The sequence below is a fragment of the Pseudomyrmex gracilis genome, unplaced genomic scaffold, assembly GCF_002006095.1.
Source record: "Pseudomyrmex gracilis isolate BER0280 unplaced genomic scaffold, ASM200609v1 scaffold_627, whole genome shotgun sequence".
Classification (NCBI taxonomy): domain Eukaryota; kingdom Metazoa; phylum Arthropoda; class Insecta; order Hymenoptera; family Formicidae; genus Pseudomyrmex; species Pseudomyrmex gracilis.
Window position 1 is genome coordinate 31,345 of NW_018021211.1, and position 16,527 is coordinate 47,871.

Sequence of the window (16,527 nt, forward strand, 5' to 3'; positions counted from 1 at the left end):
GCTTTGCTCGGGCGCGATTTTATTGCATGTGTGGGTACTTCGCCGTTGGATGCGATTCGGCGGGCCTTGCGGGGAAATCAGGAGCCTCAGGGGGCGAGCATGGCAGGCGGGGACGATGTGGAAGAATTCGTCAATCAATTGTTATGCGTGGAGTACCTGAGTGACTCCGAAAAGCGATGCGAGAGTTTGCAGGTCGGTCCGGACGCGAGCCTCGGCACCGTTGAGCGCGTGAGGGATCTGTTTCGGGTCGAGTATTTGTCGGTGGGTGACTCAGAACAGGTTGAGTATCCCTTCGAGATGAGTATTGTCGTGAAACATGAGCAGCCGATAAGTTTCCGTCCACAACGTTTGGCGCATTCCGATAAAGAGAAACTGCGAAATATTTTGCGCGATTTAGAGGCGAGGGGCGTGATCAGACCCAGTGATTCGCAGTATGCCAGTCGTACCGTGTTGGTTCGGAAAAAAGACGGAAATATTAGGTTTTGCGTCGATTATCGCGAACTAAATAAGATCACGGTGAAAGATAATTTTCCTACTCAATTGATCGATGACAATCTCGATAAATTAAAAGGGAAAAAATATTATTCGACACTCGATTTGAAGGACGGATTTTATCACGTGCGAGTGGCAGAATCGTCTATAAAATATACTGCATTTATAACGCCCTTCGGTCAGTACGAGTTTCGGAGAATGCCGTTTGGGCTAATGAACGCCCCGCGTGTATTTCAGAGATTCGTTAACACTATTTTCCATGATCTTGTTCGAGAAAATAAAATTTTATTATATCTAGACGATATTCTTATTGCGACCGATACCATTGACGAGCACTTGGAAATATTGCGTGAGGTATTTAATGTAGAGCGAAAATATTCGTTGGCATTTAAACTCGACAAGTGCTTCTTTTTATACACGGAAGTTACGTATCTCGGGTACCGCGTAAACAGCGAAGGCGTCAGGCCTAGCGAAAAAAACGTTCAGTCGGTGGGTGTGTTTAGACGAAGCTAGCGCTACGTAGCGCTACGTAGCGGCTTCATGTAGCAGTTGCAATTGCTGCGTTACTTCTGCTGGACAGTATTGCTACGCGCAGCATGTTCTATAGAAGTAACGCAGCACTTGCAACTGCTACATGAAGCCGCTACGTAGCGCTACGTAGCGCTAACTTCGGCTAAACACACCCGGTTATGGAGTACCCAGTGCCGCGTAATGCGCGAGAGATACATCGGTTTGTATGTCTTGCGAGCTACTTCAGACGCTTCATACCGAATTTTTCTATTATCGCGAAGCCATTGTATGACCGGGTAAAGAAAGATGCCGTGTTTTGTTTCGGGGTCAAGGAACGTGAGGCGTTTGAAAGTTTAAAGCAATGTTTGGCTAACCGACCGTTGTTAGCCATTTATTCGCCGACAGCCAAAACAGAATTGCACTGCGATGCGAGTGCAAGTGGCTTTGGTGGGGTGTTGTTGCAAAAACAGGACAGTAATTTATTCCAGCCGATTTCTTATTTTAGTCAGCGTACAACGAAAGACGAAGCTAAATATCGGAGCTTCGAATTAGAATGTTTGGCCGTAGTAAATGCCATAAAACGCTTCCATGTGTATCTCTATGGCATAAAATTTACTATTGTCACGGATTGTGATAGTTTCCGGTTAACGGTGGCTAAACAAGAAATAAATCCGCATATTGCGCGCTGGGTATTATTCCTATCGAATTACGAATACGAGATTCAACATCGACCAGGTAAACGGATGAGTCATGTTGACGCGCTCAGTAGATGTCATCTTATATCGGTGATCGAGGGAAGTACGCTGGAAACAACATTGGCGATAGGTCAAGGACGCGACCGCGAGATTCGAGAATTGCGCGATCGATTAGAAAGAACCGAAGATCGATTTTTCGAGTTGCGCGACGGTCTTGTGTACCGCAAAGATCAGAGAGGAAAACTATTGTTTTATGTGCCAGAGCGGATGATAAACAACGTGATCCGTACATGCCATGACGATTTAGGCCACTTAGGGCTCGCGAAGGTAATAGAGAATTTGTCGAAAGTTTATTGGTTCCCGCGCATGAGAGAAACTGTGCGTGATTATATCGACAATTGTTTCAAGTGTATCGAATATTCTCCTTCTAGCGGCAAGGGAGAGGGGTATTTACATAGCATAAGAAAGGGAGATCAACCATTCGACACGATACATATCGATCATTACGGGCCTCTAGAAAAAACGGATAAAGGCTATAGATATATATTTAGTATCGTAGATGCATTTACGAAATTTGTAAAATTGTATCCGTGCAAGACAACGGCGGCTAACGAATGTATAAGGTATTTGCGAGAATACTTTCAATCTTATAGTCGCCCGAAGCGAGTGATAAGCGACCGTGGAGCTGCCTTTACGTCTGGCGCATTTAAAGATTTTATAACTGCAGAGAGAACGCAACATGTTTTGGTTGCGGTAGGTACGCCGCGCGCCAATGGGCAAGTTGAGCGCTTTAATCGATCGATAGCGCCTATGATCGCGAAACTCAGCGAGCAGCCGAACAAATGGGACCGAGTCTTAGGTCGTGTCAAATACTCGCTAAATAATACGAAATGTCGAACAACAAATGAGACTCCCAGTAAGTTATTATTCGGAATCGAGCAAAGAAGCAAGGTAGAGGATCCGCTGCGAGAAATCCTTGAGAGCGCGTTGCCGATGGAGCGTGACCTTGCGTCTATTCGAGAGACTGCTGCCGAAAACATTGTGGATTCGCAGAGAAAGAACGAACAATATTATAACCGAAGGCGAAAACCCGCTCAGAACTACAGCGTTAGTGATTACGTAATGATACGGAACGTTGACACTAGCGTAGGTGTAAACAAAAAACTAATTCCACGTTTTAAAGGGCCGTATGAAGTAAAGAAAGTGTTAGGAAACGACCGCTACGCAGTGAGCAACGTAGAGAATTTTCAGGTGACCCGGATGCCTTACAACAGTGTTGTTGCGGCGGACCAAATGAGACCGTATGTCGACAAAGGTCTGCGTAATAGACCGACTATCGAATAAGACGAAAAAAAATTATTATGTGCTCATTTATTATATTTATTGAAAATTTTATTTGGTTGTCGTCTTTATTAAAGGTGGCTTATTAGATTCAAGACGAGCGACATGACGCGATTTGACTAAATGTAAATGTTAAAAACCATGCGATTTACGATCAAATAAAAACATTCCGCCGGGACGGCGAAACGTCAGAATGACCGAATTGTAGGTGACAAGCAGAAATTTCTACATATATATATATTGTAAACAGGGTTTGAATAAAACGGTTTGTATCCCACTCTCTAGACAGGTGATAACGGCAGGTAGAAATAAACAGATATAGACAGGGAACAACAGAGTCTCGGTTGAGTCGTCTCGGCGTATACATGTACCGTGCTTTCACAAAATATACAAGATCACTCAGCATTATCACAACGAAAGACTTATATTTTCATACGACCGTTCTATCGTCCCGTTTCCGCCTATTTTATCCTACAATAATGCTATTATTATTTAAAATAAATGTAATTAATAAATTTTTTATTGTGTTTATAATTTATAATAATATCTGAAAAATCTGCTATACGAATAAATGTGAAACGTGTTTTATTTAACTGCAAGAAGGCACATTACATGTTGCTGGATGAAATTTATCATAGAAACAATGAAAACAATAATTTTGTCGACAATGTGCGCATCGTACAAACGTTGCATTTTTACATTCACAAGGTGTTTTTTAAATATCTAATGGGAAACAAACTTCATTTACATTCATGAAGACTTCTCTTTCATCTGTTAATTTGGACGCGAACCACGCATATTTTAACATATTCGTAAAACTTGGAGCGGACAATTGATGATGTATAAAAGAGTGAATTTTGATACAATCCTCGCGAGATGATATTTCGCGCTGTTATTCTATTAAGGTTGTACAGTTTTGCAAACGCTTGATAAAGTTTTTTATTTGTCTATAAAAATAGACATCACACGGTTGACACAACGGTGTGCATTTTGGTGGAACAACTTTAATGCTACATGTACTTGTATTGTCATCGTCTACAAAAATTTCATCATATAATGCAGAGGATTTGTTTGTCCGCCCCACGAATCTATCAATAAAAGAAATTTCTCTTTTTTTACGTACTGTGATATTACTGTTTTTAAAAATTGTGTATATAACTGTGTTGTAAGTTTTCCGGATTTTGAGCATGTCACTACAACATTTGTATACATTTTAACATATTTATCAACAGTTTGTTGTACTTTATCAACACAGACCAAACAGGTCATATTGTAAAGAAATTATTATTTACCTGTTTGGTCTGTGTTGATAAAGTACAACAAACTGTTGATAAATATGTTAAAATGTATACAAATGTTGTAGTGACATGCTCAAAATCCGGAAAACTTACAACACAGTTATATACACAATTTTTAAAAACAGTAATAAATTTTCTCGCAAACGCTTGAGTAGTGCGTCTTATGCGTTTACCCTGTAACACTTGGCATAGTGACCTATCGATACAAAAAGTTTCAGTGAAATCGATTGGTCACACATCGTGCTCTCTCCTTGTAAGTTGAGCCCTCTTCAAGCATACAAGAAACAAATATTAACAAACTACACGTGACTCACAGTTTCAGACATTACCAAAGAATAGTTACAAACTGTCAAAAGTCTCAAAATAAGAAGTTTCACATAACAAATTATAATAAATTATGTTAAAACGGAATTCAAAAATTAAAACTAAAATTTGTAAGTCAAAAATAGGAATATGTCAAACTGATAAATACGATGAAGGTATCAATGTAAAACAGTTAGTTTCACTTTGACATCTTTACCGTGTTTATTAGTTTGACATATTCCTATTTTTGACTTACAAATTTTAGTTTTAATATTGTTGACTTTTGTTTTATCATAATTTATTACACAATTATGACTTAAGGCTCATTGAAATTAATAACAAGAAATATATAAGGCCTTACGAGCCATTTGCAGGATGTTTGAGCGGAAACTGTGCGTGTATATATGTATATACACATGTAACAAATTCAACTTATAAATTTTTACAAGTGAGTGTTTTTAGAATTGAAATCTCAATTCTTAAATTCATACGGGTTGCTGGATTTGCATCTCACATATGAGAGACCCCGGATACCCCCCTAACTAATTTTAAAAAAATTGCGAAAAAAAAATTGCGAAAAAAACTCCTCGGCCAGAAGTCAAACATGTATATGTGAAATGCAAATCCAGCATCCCGTATGAATTTAAGAATTGAGATTTCAATTCTAAAAACACTCACTTGTAAAAATTTACAAGTTGAATTTGTTACATGTGTATATATATATATACGCACGGTTTCCGCTCAAACATCCTGCGAATGGCTCGTAAGGCCTTATATATTTCTTGTTAATAATTTTTATTACGGTTTATGTAAAACGTTTTAAACTTCTTATTTTGAGACCTTTGCCAGTTTGTAACTATTCTTTGGCAATGTGTGAAACTGCGAGTCACGTGTCGTTTGTTAATATTTGTTTTTTGTATGCCTGAAGAGAACTCAATTTAGAGTCGAAACGTTACACTATTTGTGATTACTTGGAATAAACTCAATTTTTTGGAAATAAAAAACACTACCATCCGTGTTTAAGGCTCTTCACTCTTCTAATTTGTGTTTTAAAATTGTGACATTAATGTTTCTCGCATTTAATCAAATTTCTCTCTTAAAAACAATATAGATACCATCTTAATCACTTAGTTTTAAAATTGAAAGTGTACGATACTTTTGTTTTCGCGGAAAATATCGCAACGCAGAACGAGAAAATACGAGAATGTCGGGGTATAATCTCAACCAGTCGTTAAGTAGACAGAAATTGCGCGGAGCAAGTTCGGTGCAACAATTTGTTCAAATCCTCCGAAATCCCGATTCGCACAGTCGGCCAAATTCTCGGCAAACACCACTAAGGGACTATCTTGGTGACAGGAGATTTGTACTCTTGCGTTGCACTACTAGAAACACGGAATTCAATGCGCGAACGCGACTTTCGAATAATAGCGTCTCGTTGCTTTCGTATTTACTTCATTTTCCACAATGTTAATAGGAATATTATATCCATATAAGTATAGGAGATTACATCAAGTATTGTTGCGTTAATCCAATGAGTAAACGTAGCGGTACTAACTTTATTAGTCGGTTGATTTACAGCGGCGAGGAAGAGAAGAAAAAAACATAAGCGGGCAACAAATATAGAATTTTCTATTAAAAGAGCCTAGCACAAACTCACGTTCTCGCATTTTATATAGAATATCATATTATAGCGCACAGCCGCGTTCTTCTCTTTGCTTTAATACTCTCTTTCCGCACTTTTCATTTGAGTCATATGGCGTCGGAGTTACAAAACGGAGATCTTTTCAATATCACATTTTTGGAAAATTTTAAGAGAATACTGACATAGAAGCCTGTAAACCGACGCTGTTTCTCTTGAAAATGTTTACTTTAATAACATTTTTTTACACTTGTTTTATACTTACTTAAGAAGGTGTAACTTATTTGACGCTACACTTTTTTTTGTTTTCATTTTGAATGGCTTATTGTTAGATGTTCATCGAATTAAATAGGTTATTGTATATATTTGTACATATACATATCATAAGCTCATAATATTATTTAATTTCATCAAATAATATTTTAAGCGCATTCTTGGAATATTAAATAATAAAGACAAAATGTGAGCAAGATTTCCTACATTTATTCTATCGATTTGAGACAGTCGTAACAATACAATCAATAAATTTTAAGAAATTAAATTTCACTTTTTTACCAAAACTATATATAAACACAATGCACAAATTGCTGCAATATACTCACGTTACACAGTGGCGTTCTCGTTGAAAAACTTGTAGTGCACTAAAATAAGGAGGTCGATTGTGTGTCTATGCAATGTAGTGAAAATTACAAAAATAAGCAAAATGTCAATGTAGTAATTGTGTAACGGCTCCAGGTTTTAAATAATTCTAAAGGTGAAAGATAGGCCAATTGGAATCCAAACACGGTTGTTGATGTGTAATTGAATAATTGAAAATTTATTAATATTAAATTACAGAAGTTCTGACGCGGTTTCGGTCTTTCTCAATAAATCTATACGATAGTAAAGTTTAGAAATAAGAGATGTGTGTGTGTGTGTGGTGATAGAAAAAATTAAATTAATTAAATAAATAAATAACTTACAAGTTAAAACAGCAAATAAAAACGTTGTCAGAGAAGCTGAAATTGTAGTGGTCTGAGGTCAACCGCCTATTGAATTGTCAGATGTAAAGTGGTTGACAGCGGTACGACAACTATCAGCTGTAAATACATTATAGAAACTGTTGGATATTCTCAGATAGAAGATCTTTTTGTGCTTTAATGAATCACGACAGATTATGGAAATCTGCAAAAGCTATTTTTGATTCATGATCTAGAGATAATTGTGAAACGAGTTTTTTGGAGAAATTTTTATTGTAAAGCACCGTGTACCATTTTTTGTAGTATTATTTGAAACTCTTCGTCAAAAATGTGTTGCATGAAATTAGTTTTGTAAAAATTCTTTTTGAGTCTCGATTTAAGAATGTTAAAACAAAATAAGCAAATTTATTGATTAAGATCATAAATATTTTAATAAATTCGCTCACTTTTGTAATTTTTACTACATTGCATAATATAAAATCACTGAGACAGTCAATCAAATTTGGATCCAAATACATCCGCGAAATTTAAATAAATAAGATAGCTCACGTTTTCTTTTCATCTCTATAATCAATGTAACCAAAAAAAAAAGTAAATATATAAAATATCCTAAAAATTTTGACCAAACCGAAGTATAAAAGTAGATTGCGTCAATCTAAACAGAAAAGTTATATACTATTTTGCAAAATTCGCGATAGTTATTGAGGTTAATTAATAAATGTGACCCAATGAGCGCGCGGAAAGAAATAGTCCGGACTCTGTAGGCGTATAACGTAAAGATGCCTATTATGAGATAATCGCCTAATACAAGATAGCTATTTCATAAATGATTAGAAATTCATAACTACGTATTTTTAACATATTACTTACACAAAAACATCAAACTTTTTGTTAGTGTCGCTCACTGCCGAAGATGACGTGGTGTCTGCAAAGAAGTTATTGCTTACGCGTAGAGAAGAAAAATAATCATTATAAATTTCTGTGGAGAATTTCCCCACTACAAATTAGAAACAGTTAACTATAACAATACAATTTATTTCTTTCAACAAATTTACAATTTGGTTTTCTTTTAAGAGTGTGAGTGTATGTGTGTGAGTGTCAGTGTTAGGCGTGTAAGTGTAGTTTAAAACCTCTCTCGATATTCGATGCTAGGCAGTGTCTTTGTTCTATTTTTCGTGCCGAATCAACTGCGGAGGAGTTCTCGGAAGAGACTCAGGGTTGTAGACTTCTGTCTGAGTTTCTGCATCGTAAAGATAGACCTCCACCTGGTTTTCTCTAGAGCTCGTAGCAACTTCGACCTGCGCACTCTTGGTAGCTCTTGCTGAATCGGCTTGTGTACTTCTGGTGATCCGGATCGAGATGGTCTGATAACTCGTCGACGAAAGTAACCGGATCGGCGAAATTCTCCGAGGTGGGTCGAAAAGAAATTTGCTCGTCGGAGACAGAGGTCGATGTAATCGAGTATCTCCTTCGACAAGGAAAATTCTGTATGGCCTGGTTAGCTTCACCGAAGGAATATCCAGGGGAGCAACTTTCCACGGCAACGACATATACTTTGGGGCGATGCTATGCAAACACCGACAACCCGCCTCATTTTCTCATTTATATATCCTTTTGCGGAATTTTTATAAATGAGAAAATACGCTTTCTAGCGTGGATTAATTAAGAGGCTTTTATTGCCTAAAATTAGCTTCTTGTCGCTATCTGTCAAAGTTTGACAGATCGAACTGTCAAAAAGTGGTGTACAGATTGGATCACCACATTTTAAAATATGTATTTAACACTTTTATGTCATAGGTTTTACTGTCATTTCAATTTATTCAAATGTACACATGCATTATAAGTGATTTATCATGTAGTTTTGTTAATTTATTGCATAGTTTTTTGGTATAAACTGAAACTTTCTACAATTTTATATTCCCTAATATGAGACACGCAGCCGCTCTTAATATGAGGTACTTTATACTAGAAACTGTCAAGTTCTTTATTCTGTCAAGTTCTTTATTTGATGTATTAGTAAATTTATAGTAATCATATTTTCAGATGGAGGCAAAGAAGAGGCAATCGCGGTTTCACAATCAATTAGAGGCTGTTAAGGCAGTAAAAAGCAAAAAAATGAAATATTCAAAAGCATCTAAACAATTCAATCTCCCAAAGCATGCTATTGAACAATATGTTAAGAATAACGATAGTTCTGTTATTGCTAAGATTCCTATAGAAAAGGAACTTTTTGTGTCTTATGTTAGGAATCCTTTTTTTTTTGAATCAGCAAAATCAGCACTTTTGATTTAAAAAATTCACATAAAACAAAGTATAGCTATTATCAATTGCTAACTTTTGGCGATAAAACTTTAATATATTTCCCTTATAAATTTGACATAAACCTAAAGATTACGATTACATATTTAATAAATTGTAAGCCTTTAAAAAAAAGTATCTCATAATAGGCACCTTTACCCTACGCTTATCAACTGTAATGAAAAATGGTTTACTTCATGCAATGTCCTAACAACGAGAGACGGAGTAAACAAGCAAGCGCGACGTGTCACGTGTGGCGTGTAACATCTTGCGATCAGCTAATATTAAGCGGTACACAGAAAGCAGCATAGGAATAAGAAAGCTGCTTGCTCGCGATCATGTGATCCTCATGGCGGTGTAACGCAGCGAACAGCGGCAAGCAAAACAAAAAAAGCGTGTAATATAGAAAAATAAGACAGACATCTACTTGTCCAATCAATAGTAATTATTTTTCGTAACAGAAGGAAATGAGAACGCTATTATTTCNTTATTTCCTCGCGGAAAGCACCTTTCTTATTCTACGCTGCTTTTTCCGTACCGCCGAATATCAGCTGATCACAAGAAGCTCTTACACGCTACACGTCACACACCGCGCTTGCTTGTTTACTCCGTCTCTAGTTGTTAGGACATTACATGAAGTAAGTCCATCTTTCTTTACAGCTACTATAAGCATATATACGCCTACAGAGTCCGAACCATCTCTTCCCGCGCGCTTATTGGGTCACATTTATTAATTTACTACTCAATAATTGTTGCAAAGTTTGCAAACTGGTATATAACTTTTTTCAAGATGTAAAAGAAAGCTAATACGAACAATATAAAGGGTTTTAGTGTATGAGTATCTTTATTCTTAGAAAAGTATATCAGACGTTTTGATCGCTATTTCTTGGATCTTTATCGGTGAAATCTATATAAAATTGCTGACTTATAATCTAGACGTTAAAGATTAATATAATAAAAATTGGATTTTTACCAAAAAGCTGAGAATTAGACTACATATCACCAAAGAATGACGAAGGTGGTTAAATGCTGCACTCTTTAAAAAATCGTTAAGTTACACTCTTTAACTTACTTACAAAAGTACGTGGTGATATGCCATCTTTATATATAACACGTGTATATACAACAATTATTCCCACACACAAGCAATGTAAATGTTGTAAACAACATAGGGAGGTCAAACCACAACAATTTCATTTTTAATTTCTTATTTAGATTTGTAAGATACCAAAAAAAGAGAAATGAGGTTGAAGTTTTTTTGTATCGTCAAAAATGGATATTGAGTTTTCTAGCAGGTACTTAAATTTTTTGTTAAAAACACATGTAAAAGTAAAAAGACACATGTATTATATGTAAGATCAGACCAACAAAATTCCGTAATAGCCGAGCAGACCACTGAACATTTGTTTGATTAGAACTTAATATCCATTCTTGACGTTGAGCCTAATTATTTTAAGAAAATAACTTCAGAAATGCTACATATTAAATTATATCACAGAAGTATTAACGTTATGCAAGACACTGAGACCCTGGATAGCATTTATCTTCCAATTCTTAATAAAATTTAGTTTCAACATATATTTTAACTAGAGAACTACTATCAAACTTTCAAACTTTTCTGTGTTTATTTTCCTTATGACTTTAAAATTTCAGTCATTGTCAGTATTGACGAATCTCTTATATCAACAACATGCTATTTTACAACGTTGACTTTTTATAAATTTAATCTGATTGTCATACAGTAGTAAAGAAATGGTAATTTGGGTATGTTATCGTTTAATCAATGCGTTTCTTTTGCGTGCTTCATGTAACAAACGACAGTTAAAAACAAGAGTTAAAGAACATATACAATATGTAAAAACAGGAAAAAATACTTCGGTGACAGCGGGACATTCAACGAACATAGGACATACATTTTATTGGACATCAGTACAGATATTAGAACAAGAAACTAATTTTTACAAGAGTTTAATAGCAGAGATTTTACACATCAAGTTAAATAAAAATAGTCTTAACATTATGCAAGACACGGAATTACTGAATAATACTTACCTTCCAATTTTAAATAAACTTACGTAACCACACCAATAGATGGTGCTTCATATGTACAACTGTCTTTTGGTAATATATCGAAATAGTTAAGGCCACAGACACAATGTAAGCGATGCTCTCACTGAGCGAAATATTTTTACACAGAGACAGACATAATTCTTTTTAACATGTGAGAAAATCGTAAATATTGTAAATAATAAATTGTGAAGGAGTATAATAGGTACGCTTTTCTAACAACAATTAATTATTATACTTGAGATTATAACTAACTTATACCGTTATTATTTTGTAAAATAGTCCACTGAAGATGGTTTTAAATAAACCGAAACGTTTGGAAAAGAATTACTTAATTTTTTAAGACAAAACATCCAGTCCTACGGCTCGAACAGCCTAGTTAATCAAAGTGTTTTTTTGAATATTACTATTTTTATGTTCTTTTTGTTTGTGTTGTTAGCGTATAGGCAGGGGAGGCCTTCCGCATGGGGAGTGGCTTTGCCTTTCCCTCTGCTCCCCCTTTCCAAAAAACTATGTGCACACTTTTGACATAAAGCATTTAATCGGATTCTATGCAATAAAGAAATAAAAAAAATAACAAATGACTCATATGCAAATATTTTATTTTTTTTATTATATTGAAGACGGATAATGTTTTGCCATAATATCAAAAAACGCCTGTATGCGCTCGGTAAATAGATATTTTTGTTTGAAAATAAATTCTGCGATATATTATAGATGGCATAATGTTTCTTGCGAATGCCATAGCGCGATATGTTTTCCCGAGTTTCTTTCCATGCTCTTTCAATATGTTGCGTACCTATGAAGTTTGATGTGAATAACTTTACGATCAACAAGAAAATCTATTAACAATTAGTATTAAACTAAGAATCATCTTGGGCTCTTGAGTCTTTAAACTTAGTCGATGAATATAATTGGTCGTGTAGAGCCGTTTGCTGGATGTTGTGCGGAAGATATGTCTATATATATATACACGTATGTATATATATAAACAAATTCACATTTTCGTGTGAGTTTTTGAATTGTAATTTCAATTCATTTGTATCATATAGGATGCTAGATTTGCATTTCGTATATGAAGGATCTCGGATGCCCCCCCAAATTAATTTAAAATATTGCAAAAAAATCTATTAATTTGTCGCTGTTTTCTACCATACTTAGAAATTCGTGTAGTCGCATGTTGAAAGCTATTAACAAAATGCGAGAAAGTAAAACGGAATCTTGACCTTGTAGCTTTGTTTACGTTCCTCAACACATTAATCCGACATACATAAACTTAACTTTTCATGATATCAGCTTATAATATCTAGAATAAAGCATTAATATTCTGAAACTTCAAATTGCCATATCTTCTAAACCAAGGCCGTCCTTCACAAAATTTGGTTACATAATTATTCAGTATGACTTGCCCTACAACATATCTAAAGCGCAACGAAATCGGTGATGTGTGCCCTAAAATGCATAATTATCGATTTAATATTAACCTTACATCATATACATACGTGTCAGCTACGATAAATACTTCGGAACAATCTTACATTGTAAAAATGTCGCGCCTATATTCGCACCCGCACTCTTATGTTTTTAAAAATATGCAATTTGTGCTATTAAAACGTCATGTATTATTTTTGACCATAAATAAATAAGCATTACTCACAACATTTCTGCTACGCAGAGATGTGCGACTTCACAGTTGCACGCTCTTAAAATTCTGATTCACTCGTGTGCATTTCATGCGAATGCTACTCACGACATTTTATCTGTGGTTTTTTAGTTGGAAAGTATACGTTAATTTAGTATACAGTAATGTGACAAATAATTTTGCAGCAGCGGATCGCTGTACAGTAACTCAGTTTTCCATATGTGCCAATTGAAATAAAATAAAATTTTAGAGCAACAATTTATACGCTTGCTTTAAAATTATATATGTTATTACTCTTTTTTTACATACGCGATAAGAGAGAAAAGCGATTCTGTGTAATATTTGGCGCGGCAATGTACAACGAAGCGTTCTGTTTCACTCACTCTCACTCTCTCTCTCTCTTTTTCTGTCTCTCTCTCTCTCTCTCTTTTTCTCTCTTTCTCTCTTTCTCTCTCTTTCTCTCTCTCTCTTTCTTTCTTTCTCTCTTTTTCTCTTTCTTTCCTTCTCTCTTTCTCTCTTTCTCTTTTTCCCATAACCAAATATTTCACTTCGTCGTCATATCGGCGCAGAGTATCTGTCTGTATCAGACGTGACAAAAATTCCTAACTTTTTTTTTATTAAATGTCGGACACCGTACGCAATTTGATATATCGTGAAATGTTATCAGCTCTGGCTCCGAGCTCGTGACCTGTTTTTCTCTATTGTATCTTCTCTACTCGAAACCTTCATTCCTGAAGTTATTGTCTTCGAGTGGAACAAAAATTGCATCGGATGCCGGCTCAAGCGATTCGATATGGATCCAACTATTTCTATCATCGACTTCAAAACGATTGAATACATAGCCCTCCCTCCTTCTCTCTCTCTTTCTCACACGACGCTGCTTGTAAAGGAAGCATCTACTTCCGTTTGCCACTCGACTATATCGCGCAAAACTGTGTTATACGCTTGCCAAACTTGCGATAGATAGATTGCATTCTATTACGTACGAAATATCTGTTTAACCAACAAAAGAGATCGACAGGTAAAAATGGGTGTTTTAGACAATTTGAGAAAAAACAGACACTTATTTATAAATTTTATTTATAAATAATTTTTTATTTTTGTAATTCTATCTCTCTCTCTTATTACATTTGAGTAATTGTCTAGATAGCTCTAACTGCGTATATACTATGAGCAGAGACAGCTGTTACTTATGTCATTTTGAATTGTGAACATTTACCTCTAAAATTCAGTCAATAGACGCTTTTTTGTTTACACATGTGCTTTTCTATAACCGAATTAAAATGAAATGCGATAAATTGTTTTTCTGATGTGTACTTCTACATTATTTTGATTTGAAAAAAAAGTACAACTGAAATTCATCGATTGCTTGCGGAAACTTATGGTGAATCTGCTTTATCGAGAACAGTATGTAGAAATTGGTTTTGACAATTCAAAAGTAATGATTGTGACGTTCACGACAAATAACGGCTAGGTCAATCAAAAAAGTTCGAAGATGAACAACTGCAAACTTTATTAAAAGAAAACTCTGTTCAAACACTCAAAGAATTCGCTCAACAGCTCGAAGTTGATAAATCAACTATTTCACGACGTTTACAAGCCATAGGAAAGATTCAGGAAAAAGGGAGATGGCTGCCACATAAATTGATCGAAAATGCCATTGCTAGATTATTTAAACACCTCGATTTCTTTGCTTGCAAAGCACAAAAAGAAAAATGGCGTATCGTGACGAAAAATGGATCTGTTTCGACCGGAAATCATGGGTTGCTCCTGGCCAATCAGCAACATCAACTCCAAAGTTTCTCGAAACATTCACGGTCACAAAGCAATGCTTTCTATTTAGTAGGATATAGAAACTATCGTGTATTATAAGCTGTTGAAACCGAACAAAATTGTCGAACGTTATCGACAACAATTAGAGCGTTTGAATGATAATTTGATGCAAAAACGACCATCAATTGCATCAAATCGCCGAAAAGTGATTTTTCTCCATGAGACAACACTCGATCCCATGTTGCTATAGCCGTGGAATAAACACTGATGGAGCTCGAATAAGAGTTCTTCTGCACCCAGCATATTCTCCGGACTTGGCTCCAAGTGATTACCATTCGCACGGAAAGCGAGAGATTCCAGATTCGGCTGTTGGCCGAGATAGTTTTTTTGCAATATAATTCTAAATTAGTTAAGAAGGAAAAATGGATATTTTCATACATGTGATGAAGTTTAGCATCCTATGAATTTGCGAATTGAAAAATTTATTAAATTCTTAAGCTCCTCGAAAATTCAACAAAATATATAAGATTGATTGATTAAAATATATAAGGTTCTAAAAGCAGTTTGCAGGATGTTTGTGCGGAAATATGTGTGTATATATATGAATATATATACGTGTGTTCACAAGTAAATTTTTACAAGTGAGTTTTTTGAATGGAGTTTCAACCCTTTAATTCATATAGAATGCTAGATTTGCATCTCGTATATAAAGAATCTCGAATACTCCCCAAACTAATTTTTCGCAATATTTTAAATTACTTTGGGAGGGTATTTTCGAATTTTTGAGGAGCTTAAGAATTTAATTGTTAATTCACGCTGGTGAAATATACATATATATATATATATATTTATATATATAATAAGCGTTATTAAATTATCAGACCATCATCGACAGATGTACAAAGTATTGCGAGACAAACTCCAAGTGCCTCGGTGGCCTAACAGGGAAGGCGACGGCCTGGAAAGCCGGAGATTCCAGGTTCGACTCCTGGCTGAGGAGTTTTTTTCGTAATATTTTAAATTAGTTTGGGGGGATATTTGAGGTTCTTCATATACGAGATGCAAATCTAGCATCCTATATGAATTGAAGAGTTGAAACTCCATTAAAAAAATTCACTTATAAAAATTCACTTGTGAACACACGTACAATATATATATATATATATATTGTATATGTATATATATTTTTTATATGTATATATATATTTTATATGTATATATATATATATTCATACATATATATACACACATATTTCCGCACAAACATCCTGCAAACTGCTCTTAGAACCTTATATATTTCATTAAAAAATTTCAATTCAAACAATCATATGTGTGAAAAAATTTACACCTAAAAATATAAATATATATTTATGTATACTTTATTCCGCAAAACATCCAGCGTATTGGCTCTTACAATTGATTGAGAAATCAGGCCAGAATACAACAATTTAAGTTCATTTCTGAGATGTTGGAAGCGTTATGAAAGTATTATGTTAAAATTTAATGTAAC

The 16,527-nt window shown here is 35.1% G+C and overlaps 1 non-coding gene across 1 annotated transcript; it reads left to right on the forward strand.

Annotated features, from left to right (window-relative positions):
• The first annotated feature begins 15,944 nt into the window (after window positions 1–15,944).
• On the forward strand, window positions 15,945–16,017 carry Trnas-gga. Its single transcript has one exon. It is a non-coding gene; the product is annotated as a tRNA-Ser (tRNA).
• The last annotated feature ends 510 nt before the right edge of the window (window positions 16,018–16,527 follow it).